Source organism: Vipera berus (assembly GCF_964194415.1).
Source record: "Vipera berus genome assembly, chromosome: 4".
In the NCBI taxonomy this organism is placed as follows: domain Eukaryota; kingdom Metazoa; phylum Chordata; class Lepidosauria; order Squamata; family Viperidae; genus Vipera; species Vipera berus.
In genome coordinates, this window is record NC_138206.1 from 75223043 (window position 1) to 75239586 (window position 16544).

General features: G+C 42.7%; 1 protein-coding gene across 4 annotated transcripts in view; it reads right to left on the bottom strand.

Moving 5' to 3' along the window:
* Positions 1–16061, bottom strand: part of TBL1X (transducin beta like 1 X-linked) — a 298339-nt gene extending 282278 nt beyond the window's left edge. For all 4 annotated transcript variants that reach the window (XM_081327457.1, XM_081327458.1, XM_081327455.1 and 1 more), the window contains exon 1: positions 15514–16061. The gene's annotated coding sequence lies outside the window, so the exon portion shown is untranslated. The remainder of the gene's footprint in view (positions 1–15513) is intronic.
* Positions 16062–16544: the final 483 nt, after the last annotated feature.

The window sequence follows — 16544 nt, forward strand, 5'->3', positions numbered from 1 at the left end:
CCCAAATTTCATTTTATCTAATACTTTCAACAAAAATTGCCAATCCAATTGATCAAAGGCTTTTTCAGCATCCAAGAAAATCAACGCTGCAGGGATCTGATTGTTTCTTTCCAAAAATTCCAACAAATCTACTATATGCCTCACATTATTCTTCATTTGTCTCCCACTTATAAACCCAGTTTGATCACCATGAATTACTTGTTGCATTACCCTCATTAATCTGTTGGCTAAAACTTTAGCAAATATCTTATAGTCCGTGTTCAAAAGTGATATTGGCCTATAATTTTTTGCTTGGGTGACATCCTGGTCTTCCTTCGGGATCAAAGAAATAAAAGCAGTTTTCCAAGACGGAGGTACCCCTCCTCCCATTTGAATTGTCTGAAACAATTCCCTTAAAGGCTTCACCATCTCTAACTGCAAGTTTTTATAATACACAGCAGTCAGTCCATCCGTACCTGGCGCTTTGCCCACTTTCAATTGTTTGATTGCTGAAAAAATTTCTTCATCAGTTATCAATTGGTTCATCTCTTCCTTTTGTTCTTGTGTAAGAACAGGAATATTGGCTTTCATCAAATATTCATCAATATCTGCATCACTAATCTTATCTCTAGCGTACAACTAAGAATAAAAATCAACAAAGGTCTTTTTGATAAGACTCTGCTGGTACACTACCTTACCCTTGTGTTCTATTCTATCTATATTAGAAGCCCTTTGCTTCTTCCTTAACAAGCTAGCCATCTACCTGGTTTATTGGCATTACAAAAAATATTATGTCTAGCATACCGTAAGTTAGTTGCCACTTGATCAGCCATCAACTTATCAAACTGGCCCCTTAGTAAATTATTTACCTCTTTAGTCTTCCCATCCGATGGATTCAAAATTAAAGCCTTCTCTTTTTCCTTAATTTCATTCTCTAATTCTTTCCTCCTAAATTCCAAATTACGTCTATATTTATTGTTCAAATATATTAATACAAAATTTGGAATAAATTTTATCTTTGGCGGGAACAAAAGGAAGGTCTCTATTAGAATTTATAGATTGGCTGATTGTTCTAAGTATTGTATTATATATAATTGATTTGTATCTTAAGTGTATTTTATGTGTACATATACATATATGAATATTGTAGACAAGAAGGTATGTCAGTTTGTTTGTACCGTGTCCAATGTTTTAAATAATAAATTTAATAAAGTATTAAAAAAAAGAAATTTCATACCGAATACCCAATACTTATCTTTCCCACAGGTGGATCTCTCTTTTTTAAAGGGAGGCAGGATGTCAGAACCCATATTGTTTAAGGGGTTCTTTCTCATTCTATTCCTTCTATTATTCTGGGTTCTGCCATACTGTTGATCCTCAGATCCTGTCTATTATACCTGGTATCAGCTTCTCCTAATAAAAGTTCCTTTTGGAAGAAACTGCTTCCATGAGTTCTCCTTCCTTAGGATGAGGTTTTGAAATGAGCCCTGACATTACCACTGGCTGTCCTGACGATTTGAGTTTAAAAACATAAGGAAGCCATACACATCACTTTCCTTACTCTAGGCAAATGTTTTAGCCAGACTGCCTTAAGTGCACTGACTTGTTGCCCAATCAGATTTGTTAAAATCTAATCTTCACACCCACTCTGTCAATACTTGGCCTTTGCCTGTGGGCTTGCTATAATATTAAGTGATCATTAACAGAAACAGCACCTAGTATGGTCTAACACAGAGGTCACCAACCTTTTGATGCTGGTGGCCTGGAGGAAAAGGGAGCAGCTGTGAAATTTGTGCATGCACATGCATGTGAATGGCACTAGCCCAGCGCTAGCAGCCCTCTTTGCACATGCACGCAGGTGCTAGCCACTCCTAGCACCACGTGCATGTGCAAATGGCCACGCAACCCACATGGCACTAGTAGCCCCATCTGCACATGTGCATGCGCTAGTCGCCACCTCTGCTAATGCCACGCACATGCACAAATGGGCCACACAATCCACACGTTAGTGGCCTGGTTTGCACAGGCGCTAGTCACCACTGCTGTTAGCCCTGCGCACATGCACAAACGGGTCTGCGGGCTCTAGCGTAAGTTGGGGTGAGTGTCCTGTGGGCCTCGGCCCAGCAGTGGGCTACAGACCATAGGTTGGGGACCCCTGGTTTAACAGGTTCTCTTTTTTTACTATTTGCTTTACAGATACATATCAAATCAACATTTTTTTAAAATTTTGGATGAAATTTCCTATTTTCCAGATCAACTGGACAGTTTTGCTAGTTGTTAGATATAACTTTATTGATTAGCCATTAGACCACACTAGAAAACAAAATATAAAATACAGAACAGTATTAAGATCACAAGTTAAAAAGTAGAATAAAAGTTATAAGTAAAAGAAAATGCAAATCATATTTCTCTGTCACCCTTATAATTTATCCCAATCAAATCCAAGTATGAAATTCGCAATTGCACTGTCTTGCACCTACCATTCTTTAGAACTGGATTGATCAGAATAGTTGAATTGTTTCCATTGCCAAAATAAATTTACTTTAATGTAATGAAACACATTCTGGGTATTGGCAAAAGAGAAGGACTAAAGATTTCTACTTCTCCTGCTCAAACCAAATAAACAAAAATACACCTACATCTATTATTCAAAAATGTGGTTATTTACACATAAATTATATTACCATGAATAAATTAGCAGTACTGCTATTGCTTGTACTACCCATCGCTTCTAGTCAACCACAATGTCACTGAGAAAAAAGTATACAAAATGAAGATCCAGGTTCAAGGGGTAACAATGTATTTGATGAAGCCCTAAGGAAGATTAAGAGCCAATATCTCAGACAATGTCATAACATAAAAGTCAAGTGAAAGATAAATTGTTGGGAATTGCCTTGGGAATCTTAAAATGGCTCACTGGACGATGGATATAACCCATAACAGAAGAATGGTTGGTGAAGATGATGGTAGTTGCAGAGATGGCTAAATTAATTTCTCTGATTAGAGAAAAAATGCCTGGTTGACTGGAAACCCATTATAAACTTTTTGTATAAAATAGAACAAAATTTATGATTTGTGGTTTTGATTAGAAAAAAATGGATACCGTATTTTCCGGCGTATAAGACGACCCGGCGTATAAGACAACCCCTGACTTTTAAGAAGATTTTCAAGGTTTTTCGTCTTATACGCCGGAAAATACTTACATGCCAGTTGCCAAGTGTCCGACACAAGCCCGATTCAGCCCCGTCTGATGCAGATGGTGCAAAGCCTACCTTTTGAAGCCCAAAGGGGCTTTTCCTTCCACCCACCCATTTGAGAGCACATTTGCAGACGGAGCAGCCGCGCGTCTGGAGCCAAGCCCCGCCCAGGAGACGGTCAGCCAGGTGGGCTCGGAAGACGCGCTGGAGAGGTGGGCTTGGGGCGGCCATGCCGAGGCCAGCTAGTGAGGGCCGCTGCGTGGTCTGCGGGCGAGAGGGGCGCCAGGCCCGCCGGAAGTCCCCGGAGGTTCCTGGAACGGGCTGGCAGGCACGCTCTTCCCCGGCCTGCCTGAAGTCCCCAGAAGTTCCTGGAACGGGCTGGCAGGCACGCTCTTCCCCGGCCCACCCGAAGTCCCCAGAAGTTCCTGGAACGGGCTGGCAGGCACGCTCTTCCCCGGCCCGCCCGAAGTCCCCAGAAGTTCCTGGAACGGGCTGGCAGGCACGCTCTTCCCCGGCCCGCCGGAAGTCCCCGGAAGTTCCCCAAACTTGGAACAGCCTGGCGGCAGGCGGGCGCTCCCTCCCCGATCCGCCGGGGAGCGTCTCCCAAAGCGCAGCATATGGCGGCCGGGAGACCGTCGGCCTGGTCACTGGCAAGCTGGCCAGCGGGTAGGGCCGGGGCCCAGGAACAGGTAGCCGGGTACGGGTGGGGGGAAGGAAAGCCGGGCGCGGGCTTCTGCGGCTGGTTGCGAGGCCGGATGCAGGCGTCTGCCGGGAGAGATAGCGGGTAGCAGTTGAGCATCTGCTTATGCTCAGATGCCGCTTGGGTGAGGGGGAGGGGCTTCCTGCTGCTCCCGGGGTCTGGCGTTTGCAAGGGGGAGGGGAAGGGGCTTAGAGGCTCTTGGGGGTGGGAAGGGAGAGTCACGATGGAGGGGGGACTGGACTAAGGAGGCTTGAAGTTGCTTTGCAAGAACGGGGACGCTCTACTGTTTTTTTTTCCGGCGTATAAGATGACCCGGCGTATAAGACGACCCCCCAACTTTTGAGAAGATTTTCATGGGTTCAAAAGTCATCTTATACGCCGGAAAATACGGTAATAGAAAAAATAACTTTTGTTATTGAAGTTCAGAGATAACTGTATTTGTACTTATATTTGCTGCAAAGAAAGTCTGAAGTTTCTATTTTTTTATTCCTCCTTTCTGCACTTTTTCCTTTCTTTTCTGAATTTACCTATTAGTTTGTGTAAAACTTTTAATTAACAAATTTACAAATTAAAAAATGGCCCGCTAGTCACTTAAGAATTACAATAGGTAATTCTTACATCTTTATGAAGAAATCCAGTAACTCAAAATTTGGCCTTTATGAATGTCATCTACAGTTGCAAGAAAAAGTATGTGAACCCTTTGGGATTACGTGGAGTTTGGCATGAATTGGCCATAAAATGTGCTCTAAACATCATGTAAGTCACAACAATAGAAAAACACAGTCTGCTTAAAATAATACTACACAAACATTAGCTGTTGTCATGTTTTAATTGAACATAAGATGGAAACATTCACAGTGCAGGGTGGAAAAAGTATGTGAACCTTTGGACTTAATAACTGGTTGAGCCTCCTTTGGCAGCAATAACCTCAACCAAATGTTTCCTGTAGTTGCAGATCAGACCTGCACAACGATCTGGAGTAATTTTGGACCACTCCTCTGCACAAAACTGTTTCAGTGTAGCAATATTCTTGGGATGTCTGGTGTGAATCACTCTTAAGGTCATGCCACAGCATTTCAATTGGGTTGAGGTCAGGACTCTGACTGGGCCACTCCAGAAGGCGTATTCTGTTCTGTTGAAGCCATTGTCTTGTTGAATTACTTGTATGCTTTGGGTCATTGTCCTGTTGCATCACCCATCCTCTGCGGAGCTTCAGTTGGCGGACAGATGGTCGTACCTTTTCCTGCAAAATGTCCTGATAAACTCTGGAATTCATTTTCCCATCAATGACAACAATCCGTCCAGGCCCTGAGGCAGCAAAGCAGCCCCAAACCATGATGCTCCCTCTGCCATGTTTTACAATGGGGATGAGGTTTTGATGTTGGTGTGCTGTGCCTTTTTTTCTCCACACATAGTGTTGTGTGTTTTTCCCAAACAACTCAATTTTGGTTTCATCTGTCCACAGTATATTTTGCCAGTAGTGCTGTGGAACATCCAGGTGCTCTTTTGCGAACTTCAAATGTGCTGCAATATTTTTTTGGGGACAGCAATGGCTTCCTCTGTGGTGTCCTCCCATGTACTCCATTCTTGTTTAATGTTTTCCTTATTGTAGATGTGTCAACAAAAATGTTAGCATGTGCCAGAGATTTCTGTAGGTCTTTAGCTGACATTCTAGGATTCTTCTTTACCTCATTAAGCATTATGCGCTGTGCTCTTGCAGTCATTTTTACAGGACGACCACGCCTAAGGAGAGTAGCAACAGTGCTAAACTTTCTCCATTTGTAGACAGTCTGTCTTACCGTGGACACATGAACATCAAGGCTTTTGGAGATACTTTTGTAACCCTTTCCAGTTTCATGCAAGTCAACAATTCTTGATCGTAGGTCTTCTGAGAGCTCTTTTCTGCGAGGCATGGTTCACATCAGACAGTGCTTCTTGAGACCAGTAAACCCAAAACAGGTGTGTGTTTTTAAAGGGCAGGACAGCTGTCAGCAACACATTCAATATCATCACACTGATTGGAGTCAAGGTTGGCTCACTCCTGGCTCCAATTAGCTCTTGGAGAAGTCATTAGGCTAGGGGTTCACATACTTTTTCCACCCTGCACTGTGAATGTTTACATGTTATGTTCAATTAAAACATGACAACAGCTAATGTTTGTGTAGTATTATTTTAAGCAGACTGTGTTTTTCTATTGTTGTGACTTACATGACGTTTAGAGCACATTTTATGGCCAATTCATGCCAAACTCCACGTAATCCCAAAGGGTTCACATACTTTTTCTTGTAACTGTATACCATTAATTTGGTGGAGTATGCATATATGACCCGTTGATAAATTTGTACTATGCAGGGGGTTGGTGTTTGTTCCAACCTACTATGCACACTCTGCCAAGAATGTGCTCACTGAAATTAGGTTAGATAAACTTTGGGCATAGTTTAGTATATTGATGTTTCTGTCTCAACTCTTGGTAGTAGACAATTCAAGACCACGTGCCAGGAGTCACTAGGAGCGACTAAGAATCATTCTTACAGTCAAGTAAAAGAGATTCTGAAAGAAAGAACAAAACAGCTGCCAAATTGTTAATATAATTAGTACATATTTACTATTACAGTTAAGGCCATGTTTCTATGATCAAAAACAAAATCCACTGATTACATTTAAGCATACTCTATGAAGCTTATTGTTTTTGGCAGAACTTTGTGAATCTGTACTGTAGCTACTTGAATGTGAAAATCAGCATGAATTTATCACAGCACTTTTTCCAAGCATGAGTCTTACATAAGAATTGTACATGGATTAATAAAAGTATCACAATAGTTCCCTTTCCTCAGTACTATCAAACAAAGAAATTATTCATTTCCCAAACACTGATTGTAAGTTTGGGTTTTTAATGTTGAACAGTTCTCTTCACTGTACGCAGAGAATAATTCTGTGGGCAAAATTAATGAATTACTAATTTATTTATTTATTTATTTAATTTAATAAGGTCACACTGTAAACCAGACTACAAACCACTAATAAAAATACAGTGATTTGCTTTTTTTCCTTACAGTTCAAAAAATTGCTTAGAACTGTTCATATAGCTTGCAGCCCCAAAACATGAATGTTTTATGCAGCTAGTAGCATTGGGGTGAAAAACAGCCTTAAAATAACCACACTTTTTCCCAATAAAATTAATGCTAATCAACATGGGAAAATTAAAATACAATAGTCTGTTTATCAAGATCAAGGTTGTTGTTTTTTTAAAAAAAAATATCGATCAACGAGATTCAGTTTCTTTGGCACCATTAAATTGATTTTATGGAAATACTGGCACTCAGACAGAGGTAAAAAAAAAGTCCTATCTGGGTAACAATTAAGCCAGGGCTTTTCAACTGATGGTACACGTACCGCTGGTGGTATGCAAGAACCGGGCTGGTGGTACGTGGCGTTGCCTTCCTCCCTCCCCGCTCCACTCCTTCCCAGCTCACTTGGTTGCAGAAAAAATGCTGCAAAAACTCTAAGCCACACAAAGAGAGCAGGCACAGAGCAAAGCCCAGCCCTCCCCAGGGCCATATGGATTTGCCAGCTAATTGGTGCGTACGGCCGGCCCACACCTCCGCTGATGGGCTCCAGTCCACGGAGAGCTCCTGGCGGATTGATGGCATCCTGGCGGCAGCCCTGGCCAGTGAGGAGGCTGGGAGGGAGGTGGCGGCCTGGTGCTGGGGCTGCCAGGGCTCAAGCGCCAGGATCAGCGCTGCTTTGCAGCTGATCAGTGCTTCTTCAGGGCTGCCAGGACTCAGCAGAAGCACCAGGATCAGCGTCAGGCTCCATCCTGAATAAACACCAATCACCTGGAAAGCAGCACTGATCCCTGCTCACACACACACAAACACATGCAAGCAGTTACAGCTGAAGGCGTTTCAGCCTTCAACTACAGCTCCCAGTGCTTGCCCCCTCACAGGGCTCCTGATTGGCCCTTCACCCAGGTGCCCCGCCCCCAGGGAGAAGCGCGGCCCTGTCCAAGGCACACATGGCCGGGAAGGCGCATCCCAGTTACTGGTAAGGCGATCAGCCAGCTCCTCTCCCATTCCCTGCTCTGCCCGGCTTGAGCATTGGTACTTCCAAAGGTGGCCGCTTCAAGGTCATATGGGCAGCCCTCGGCCACTCCCCTCCCCTCCACGCCTCCAAACCAATCCCCAGGCCAGTGTGTCTGACTGAGGAATTCTGGGAGTTGAAGTCCAGAAGCGGCTTGTAATTGGGTGATGCCATTAAACTCTCGTGCTGAGCGGGAGGGCGTGCCGCGTGGCTCTTGCTCTCCTATAGGCTGTGGGGGCCACCGCCGAGGGGAGAGTTATTTTGCGATGGGGGCAGGTGAGAGAGACAGGAGGGGCGGTTATGGCGGGAAAGACGAAAACACTTCTGAGTGGCCTCATCATGGCTGCCACCGCCCGTTATGGGTTGTGGTTCTTTCGATCCTGGTGCACAGCTCCGGTAAGCGGGCAGGTGAGCACGAGATAGTTCAGGGCATCCCCAGCTGCCCCTTTTCCTCTTGAGCCTCTTTCTGGTAATGGAGGTCTTCCCCGCAAGCGAGCTGGGCAGGAGCCCAGGCGACACCGGCGCTTGCGGCAGCGCAGACCCGAGGGATGCTTCATTCCCACTTGGCCTCTCACAAAGAAAGGAAGGAAGGAAGGAAGGAAGGAAGGAAGGAAGGAAGGAAGGAAGGAAGGAAGGAAGGAAGGAAGATAGGGACAATGGGAGGGAAGGAAGGAAGGGCCAAAGAGGGAAGGAAGGAAGGAAGGAAAGGGAGGCTGGGCAGATTGTGGGCACTGGCGGCGGCACCAGCACGGAGGGCAAACCCACACGAGCGGGACAGATGCACACAGCAGAGGTGCTGCCTGGGGGTGGAGGGTTATCGCACAACTCTGCGCTAGCACCGCTGCCAGTACCTGCAATCTGCCCGGCATCCCCTCTGTCTGCAAGCATCGCCTCTGCCTTGTGTGGCTGTCCTGCTTGCGTGTGCGATCGCCCTCCGGCCCCAAGCAGCACCTCTGCCGTGCGCATTCCCGGCAGCCAGTCAGGAGGATTCCTGGCCAGAGAGAGGGGGCAGGGGAGACAGCCGGCACCGTGCCCAGCAACAGGGACCTTGATTTGACTCAGCCACCTCTCCAGCGTCTCCCAGAGGCATCTCCAGCGTCTTTCCTTCCAAAGTTGAAGGGCAGCTACAGTGTATCCTGACTTGAAAGGCAGGTGGGGAATGCAGCAACCGGAGCAGCCCCTTAGTCCTAAGGATGCACCTGGCTCGGAAACCGGGCAGGCGGGCTGGCTCGAACACCTGGAGTGAATCTCTGTTTGGTCTGCGCAGGGAAAGCAAGACCAATTGGAGGAGAAGCTGCAGCTGGAGGCAGAGTCTGTGATTTTGTCCAGGCTGGGGTCTGGGCAGCGTAGCACTAGACAATGGAAGAGAGGGAGGGAAGGAGGAAGAGACAAAGGAGGAGGAAAGAAAGGAAGGAAAGAAGGAATGGAAAATGGGAGAGAGGGAGGAAGGAGGGCACCCACCCCAGTACCACCCCCCTCCACCAGAGACCCATGGATTCCCCCCCACACACAAGTACCCTGCAACCTGAGTGATGAGCTGCCCCCCCGGCCATTGACTTCGCTTCTCAAAAAGTTGCAAAAGGTGATCACATGACTCTGTGACTGTCATAAGTATGAATCAGTTGCCAAGCAATGTAAATCACATGACCCTGGGGATACTGCAACAGTCATAAGTGTGAAAAATGGTCATAAGTCACTTTTTTCAGGGCCATAACTTTGAACAGTCACTAAGCGAATTGTTGTAAGTCGAGGACTATCTGTACTTTATCATTTTTTTCCTTTTTTTCTTTTTTTGGTCAAGTTTTTGACACCTTGCTGGGCGACTGGTGGTACTCGGACATTGCCTTATCCTAAAAGTGGTACAATGGGTGAAAAGGTTGAAAAGCCCTGAATTAAGTGAGGCAGTGTGAAGGTAACAGAATATTACTCTGAAAATGCTGAATGTCAGACACTAAGTAGAATCATACTGTATTTGATTAGTTTCTGAATAGGAGGTTTGCCTAGAAATACTGGTTGCTAAAGACTTAAAAGCCACTATAGTGGTTTAAGTCCTTTTGTAAGCACAGAAGTTCACTGGGTGACTCTGGGCAAAACCATCTCTCTTCCTCAATCTATTTTACAGGGCTATTGCAGAAAATAGAGGAAGGTATGCTGTATATGTCTTAAGCTCTTAAACTCTTAAATTAAATCCAGGATATAAATCTGATAAATGAATTAGTGGACTAAGCATGTGTTTTACTTTCAGTTATAATTTATTAGACAGCATTTGCCATGGTAGATTAAAAGGATAACATGTAATAAACAGCTTAACCTATATCCCATACTGAAGTTCTTTTCATATGTAAATATTTATTTATATCCCATCTTTATTGTTTTTACTATATTTATTATAATAAATAACTCAAGATGGACAACATATCCAATACACCTTCCTATTTTACCCACAACCCTATGAGATAAGTTGGCCTGAGAGTTATTGCTATAATAACACTATATATCAGATACATATATGTGTGTGTGTGTGTATGAGTATGTATATGTGTCTCTCTGTGTATGTGTACACAGACACATATATACATACACACACTGTATGACTATATTCAAAGAATCCAAACAAAGAATTTCAGGAATATAGATTAGTCCAATAAAATAAATAAAAGTCTTACAGACAGCAAGGATGGTTTGCTCCAGTGACCATAGAAGACAGTTTTGCCCCCCTACATATTAAAAAATGACTCCTATGTAGAGAGCAAAGGAGGAAAAAAACTAATTAAAGAACATTCTGTAGAGCAGGAGTGGGCAACTATGGCCCCTTTACGACCTTTGGACTCCCAGAATTCCTGAAACAGCCATGGTCAGGAATTCTAAGAGTTGAAGTCCACAGGTTGTAAAAGGGCCATAATTGCCCACCTCTGCTCTAGAGATTGGAGGAAACCTGGGAAGTAGGAAAAAAAATATTTCCCAGATGATTTGCCAATTAAAATTAAGCACAGTTTCTTTCTCCAGCCACTTTTTACTCAAAGTCTAATTTGAATCACACAAATTTGCTTTTAAAATAGAAGTTGGCTGGTAATGCTGTTTTATACAGACTGATATTTTTCAGGTCAAGTCAGGGTATCATTGCCAAATTGATTAATTACTGCTCAACTACCACTCTTCAACTATAATATATTATTAAATTTAATCATATAAACAAGATGAATAATGAAGGCATCCAAGTACAGAATAAGACTACCGAGATAACAGTAGTAGATGCAAAAAAACAATCACCTCTCTTTCCTTTAATCATCAGGAAAAACCAACTTGCTAGTCCAAAGCCCTAAAATTTTATTTCTCTGTTCCATATCAGAACATCAAAAGATTATGTCTACTGACTTTCCATCAATCCACAGATGGAACACAATTAAATGCATTCAGAAAATGCATGCATGTTCAGTTATTAATACAAAGAGCTATCTAAAATACAGTTTTACTGTTACTGAAAAGCATGTTAGATGTTACAAATCAGAGCACAGAATTTTCTCAGAAGCTAATTGGATGCTAGGCCAGTTTTTATGTAATATATCAGGTAAAATCCATTTTCACTATCTCAATCAGAATGAAGGCAGCCTTAAGAGAGTTCATTTGTAGAATCTGGATGATTTTATTATGTATTTCCTTTTTATATATAAACAAATCTCAGTATTGGTTGTGTAGGGACAAGTCCTTCTAGATTTTTTGTTACTGAAAAAAAGTAGTTCAAGAAAACTGGGAATATTTTCCAACCCTATCCTAATAATGCAATATGAATAAAAACTGAGATACACAATCTATGTGCCCAACCCCCAGTCCGTGGACCAGTACTGGGCCATGGCATGCACAAACAAGGAAAGCACACAAAACCATGCACCCTACGGTCCACAGAAAAACCTCTCTTTACAGAACTGGTCCCTAGTGCCCAAAAAGTTGGGGACCTCTGCTCTTCTGTATCCAGGAGTTCAGGAAACCATTTTTATTTTGTTGTATTCGTTTTTAATATGTATACCATCTCTTTTTGTTCAACTCAAGGTGGCATATATAATGCTATTTTCTCAACAACAACCATTTGAGTGAGATAGGTTGGGCTGAGGTAGAGTGATGTGCCCAATATCAGCCAGTCAGCTTCCATTTCTAAGGTGGATTAGGACTCTTAATTTCTAGTATAGTTCTTGTTTTTATTCTGAAGCCCCTGGTGTCATTTTCTATGCTATTAACAATGTCCCACAATATTCTGGGAACATTTCTTTTTTAAGAGATGAAGCCTTGCATCAACACTTCTATTTTTCTCTTCTCCATTATTAGAAAAGCTATGCTGGATTGGAAGTCTCCTACAGATTTAATGTTCTGTTCACAAAAATGAAACCATATAACCAATACTTAGCAAGCATTTTATTAAATAAATATTCTATATTCAATTGGCAATGTTTGTGTATATTACCATATTTGATATTAAATACAAGAATCATATGAATAAACATGGATCCAAATCCTAAATGAAGTACAAGTAGCCATACTTCTTTTATAAAAATGGCATTCCTTATAAACATCAGTGTTAAACTGAACTGGTGGCAGTGTAGCTACCAATGCCATGCTTTATCACTTCCAGTACAAAGATGCAACAAAGAATGACTGCCTCTTTTAAATAAAAAACATAAAATGCAGCAATAGTCTTTTTGCATATTGATAAAGACATTTCAGATTTTTGTAACAATATTGCATATACATACATATATTCAGTTACTTTCTGAAAATAGATAAGTAGCTTTAAAGATAGAGCAGTAATCTATTCTTATGGTAAAGTTCATTCTCCAAATTATTTTTTTAAATACTATTTTATATAAACCTGTATTGCCACAATACTGTACATAGCCAAAAAAGATTCAGCACTGTAAATATTCAATTAAGACTTATTTCAGTCTTACAGAAGCACTCAGCAACTTATCAGAATTACCACTCAGCAAAAAGCATCACACACACACCAATATACAGTATAACCTGAGATAATGCATCCAATTCACATGCAGCAATCTAATGGATGTAAATTGACTGGAACTTATTCACTGGTTTTTATTTTATTTTTTATTATTTTAATTCCATTTATATTCCGCCCTTCTCCGAAGACTCAGGACGGCTTACAAGCTTAGCAGTAGCCTTCATTCTATGTATATGCCTGCTTATTAGGGCTTTCACACACACCCCAAGCGGCATTATTACAAAGTCAGCTTAATTGCCCCCAACAATCTGGGTCCTCATTTTACCTACCTCGGAAGGATGGAAGGCTGAGTCAACCTTGAGCCTGGTGGGATTGCAGGCAGCTGGTGTTACTTAAGGAGGTATTAGCCCACTGCTCCACCAAGGTTTAATAATAACCTGTGTCATTTAAAAGACTAAAATGCATAAGATTATACATAGGTTTTCATAGTCAACAGTCCACTTTCTCAGAAAATTTTTTAAAACACATTATGCCATAAAAAACTTAAGTTGGTTTTTAATGGGGACAAAAATTGTCTGTTTTTGTTAGAATACTCCTACTGCTTTGGACATTCTGTGGGAAGTGATTTATATCCTTTGTAGAAGGATATATTTATCTGAGTAAGAGTTATGTTGGAAGTTAAGCAACATAATTATGATACTGTTTTATTTTAAGTAGTTACTTAATGCTGTAGAATTTTGAAATGATCAGAAATTCCTTATCAGCTATAAACTGCTCATAGCAACATGTCAGTCCTTAGTCATACAACTTCAAAGTTAAAATGAATTAAAGTATTGCTTTTTCAAGTATGAGGATAGTTTGCCTACATAAAGTTTGACTAGTCATCTACATCAAGGAGTAGCAGTGACATAAAATAATCTGCAAGCAGCAGAGCCGTTGGGAATCACCAAGCATGTAAACAAACCTGAAGTAGACTTATGTTTTGGAAAAAGTAACAAAATAAGCAAAATCTAGTTATATTCCTGGACTTCATAAACAAGCTTTCTGAATCAGGCCTCATACCATGTGGGTTGACAAAAAGTTGGGATTATAAATCAATTTTGAAAAATGTGACACTGCATTATTTACATCTGGCCAAAGAAAAAGTATATCTACCTAGCACAGAGCAAGAAAGGTTTACTGTATTAACTTTGTCTTTATTCTGTAAAAAGATCTAGTTTAATATCAACTAATAAGTAATCCAAGTAAAAAGCTATAATACTGAATTGAGCACAGAAACAGCTCTGACAACCTGTTACTTCTATTATTCCTTTGGGGGGGGGGGAACAATCATAAAAAGTATTGAACTGAAATATCCATACTGAACCTTCCTCAGTATTTCATTTCAGAAGCCATCAAAACCCAAAACCTCTTCTTTATGAAGCTTATGTACAATTAAGTCTATGCAAATATACCTTGCAAATGCAGTTTTTATATCACACTATTTAAAGGCTACTTGATGCAGCTTTAAAGCTAAGCTTAAGAAAAACTTGGCAGAAAGTGAAGGATAGGTGATTCTTTTTGTTTCTATGTGTAACCCACCATGTCAATAAGTAGGCCAAGGGTTCATAGAGGCAAGAATAACGTGTACACACACACACACACAACCCAAATTAAAATAGGTAATTACCATGACACTGGTCAAAACAAAACATGGGAGAGGAAAACGGAAGAGAAAAAAGACAAAGCCAATGTGTAGGCGTCATTTGCAGGGGTGAGCCAATGAGGTCCTCATAAAGAGGGCTCTCGTCTATCTGAACTTTTAGCATGCAACAGGTCTTAAGGCTGCAGCCTGAAAAGAAGCCGAGCGCTTTTGTAAAACTCGCCCTTCACTGGGAAGACCCCAAGAACTTCTTGGCCAAATCACCCATGGAAAACTTCAGGAACGGCCTCAGCGGCAGGCTCGATTCAAGGAGCCCAGAGAAGGGACTCCCTCCACGCTGGGGTTACACAACCGCGACACCATTTTCCGCGCTCCCGTTCAATTCCCTCACCCCTTATTTCAGTTTAAAAGGCACTCCCCTCTCCCGGGTTCAAGTTCAGCAGTCCCCTTGGCCGCAGTCCTCATCCCTCAGCCTAGCCAAGGCAAAACGGCCAGAAAAGCACGGAATCTCCCTTCCCCCACTCTGCAGCCATATTGCTTAAACCAAATGAAACGAAATAAATATCAACCTGACGCCCCTGCGATCCAATTAGGGGTCCGGGAGGACAATCGGCCACCCCCCCACCCAAGGCTCTCCTTTCAATCAACGCAAGGCCCGAAGAGTTGTTTCGGGCCATTTCAAAGCTTGGGGGTTGCCACAAGGAAACGCAGCCCATTCCGCTGGGAAAATAGGGGGAGCGGGGGAATCCGAGGGCCAATCCAGCTCGAAGGCCACCGAAACGTGAGGCGCAAACGTCCACCCATATAAACAATAGTAAATCGCCCATCCATTACAACCGGGGAATAGGAGGCAAGTTGAAATCGCGCTGGAAAACATGGGCCTCCCGAGGCGTTGTCGGCGGTGCCGACCCGCGTTTGTCAATTTCTTTGGGGAATCCCCAAAAGGCCGGCCGGAAAAACTCACCTCCCTCCTCGTGTAAAAAGGGCCTGCTCGCCCTCCAGGAAGCCCCCGAGGAAAGTCTCAAGTTCTGCCAACGCCTCTAGTAAGCCAAGTTCTTTTCACTTGCAGCCCATGGTGGAACTCTTCTTTCCAACCCTGAGGTCCCGAGAGCGTGAAGGCAAATTGTAAATCTCGAGCAGCCCTCGTAGCTCTTCTCTCCCTCTCCCGCCCTTCTTCCTCCTCCTTTTCTACCTCCACCACTACCACCACATCCACTCCGGTGGCGGAGAGGATCAAAAGGAAGTCCGAGAGACTGGCGAGCAGGAAAACGGAAAGTTTCGGGGTGCAGAATGGCGGTTAGGTGGTGCTACTGTTCACGCTCATGACTTCGAGAGCAGTTAGTGTGCTCGGAGACCGAAGTGCATGTGGAAGTCCAGGGCCAGCCTCTCCCTGCTGCAACTCTACGAGAGAACGTAGCAGCAGGCAACGGCTGGCAGAACCCGGCTGACTAAGCGGTCTCTGGGGCTGGTGGTGGAAATCAGCAATATTGATCTTCAAGTAAGAAAACCGGAGAGAGGGGGCGGGATGGGTTTATCAGCAATTCTGCCTTTATGATTTGCAACGAATAAAAACATCACCCCCTACCCCGACCATCAAATGAATTTCTCTTCCAATTGCAGCGTCCTGAAATAACTCCTTAGTCATTTTTAGGTGTAACTGAAATGTTTTGTTCCACCAAAAAGGAATTCTTGCCCACCCCACCAGCCTTCTATTGTTCGAATGAATTCTTAATTCTGAGAAGTCAGAAAAAATGGACTAAAGGGTAGGGAAACCTATATTTACACAATCTCCTATGGACCAGTGTTATTTATCAATCTTATTTTCACTCTCCTTTTAATAAGAGAAAGTGTACCATAGGATAGAGACAGTCATAATGCTGATTTATATTATGACTAACACTAAAATATTAGGTTTCTGTTAGGAAATGCATAAGAATAATGTAATGCACTATTTAATAGTGTGTATGTGTGCAGTTATAACATTAATACTGTTTT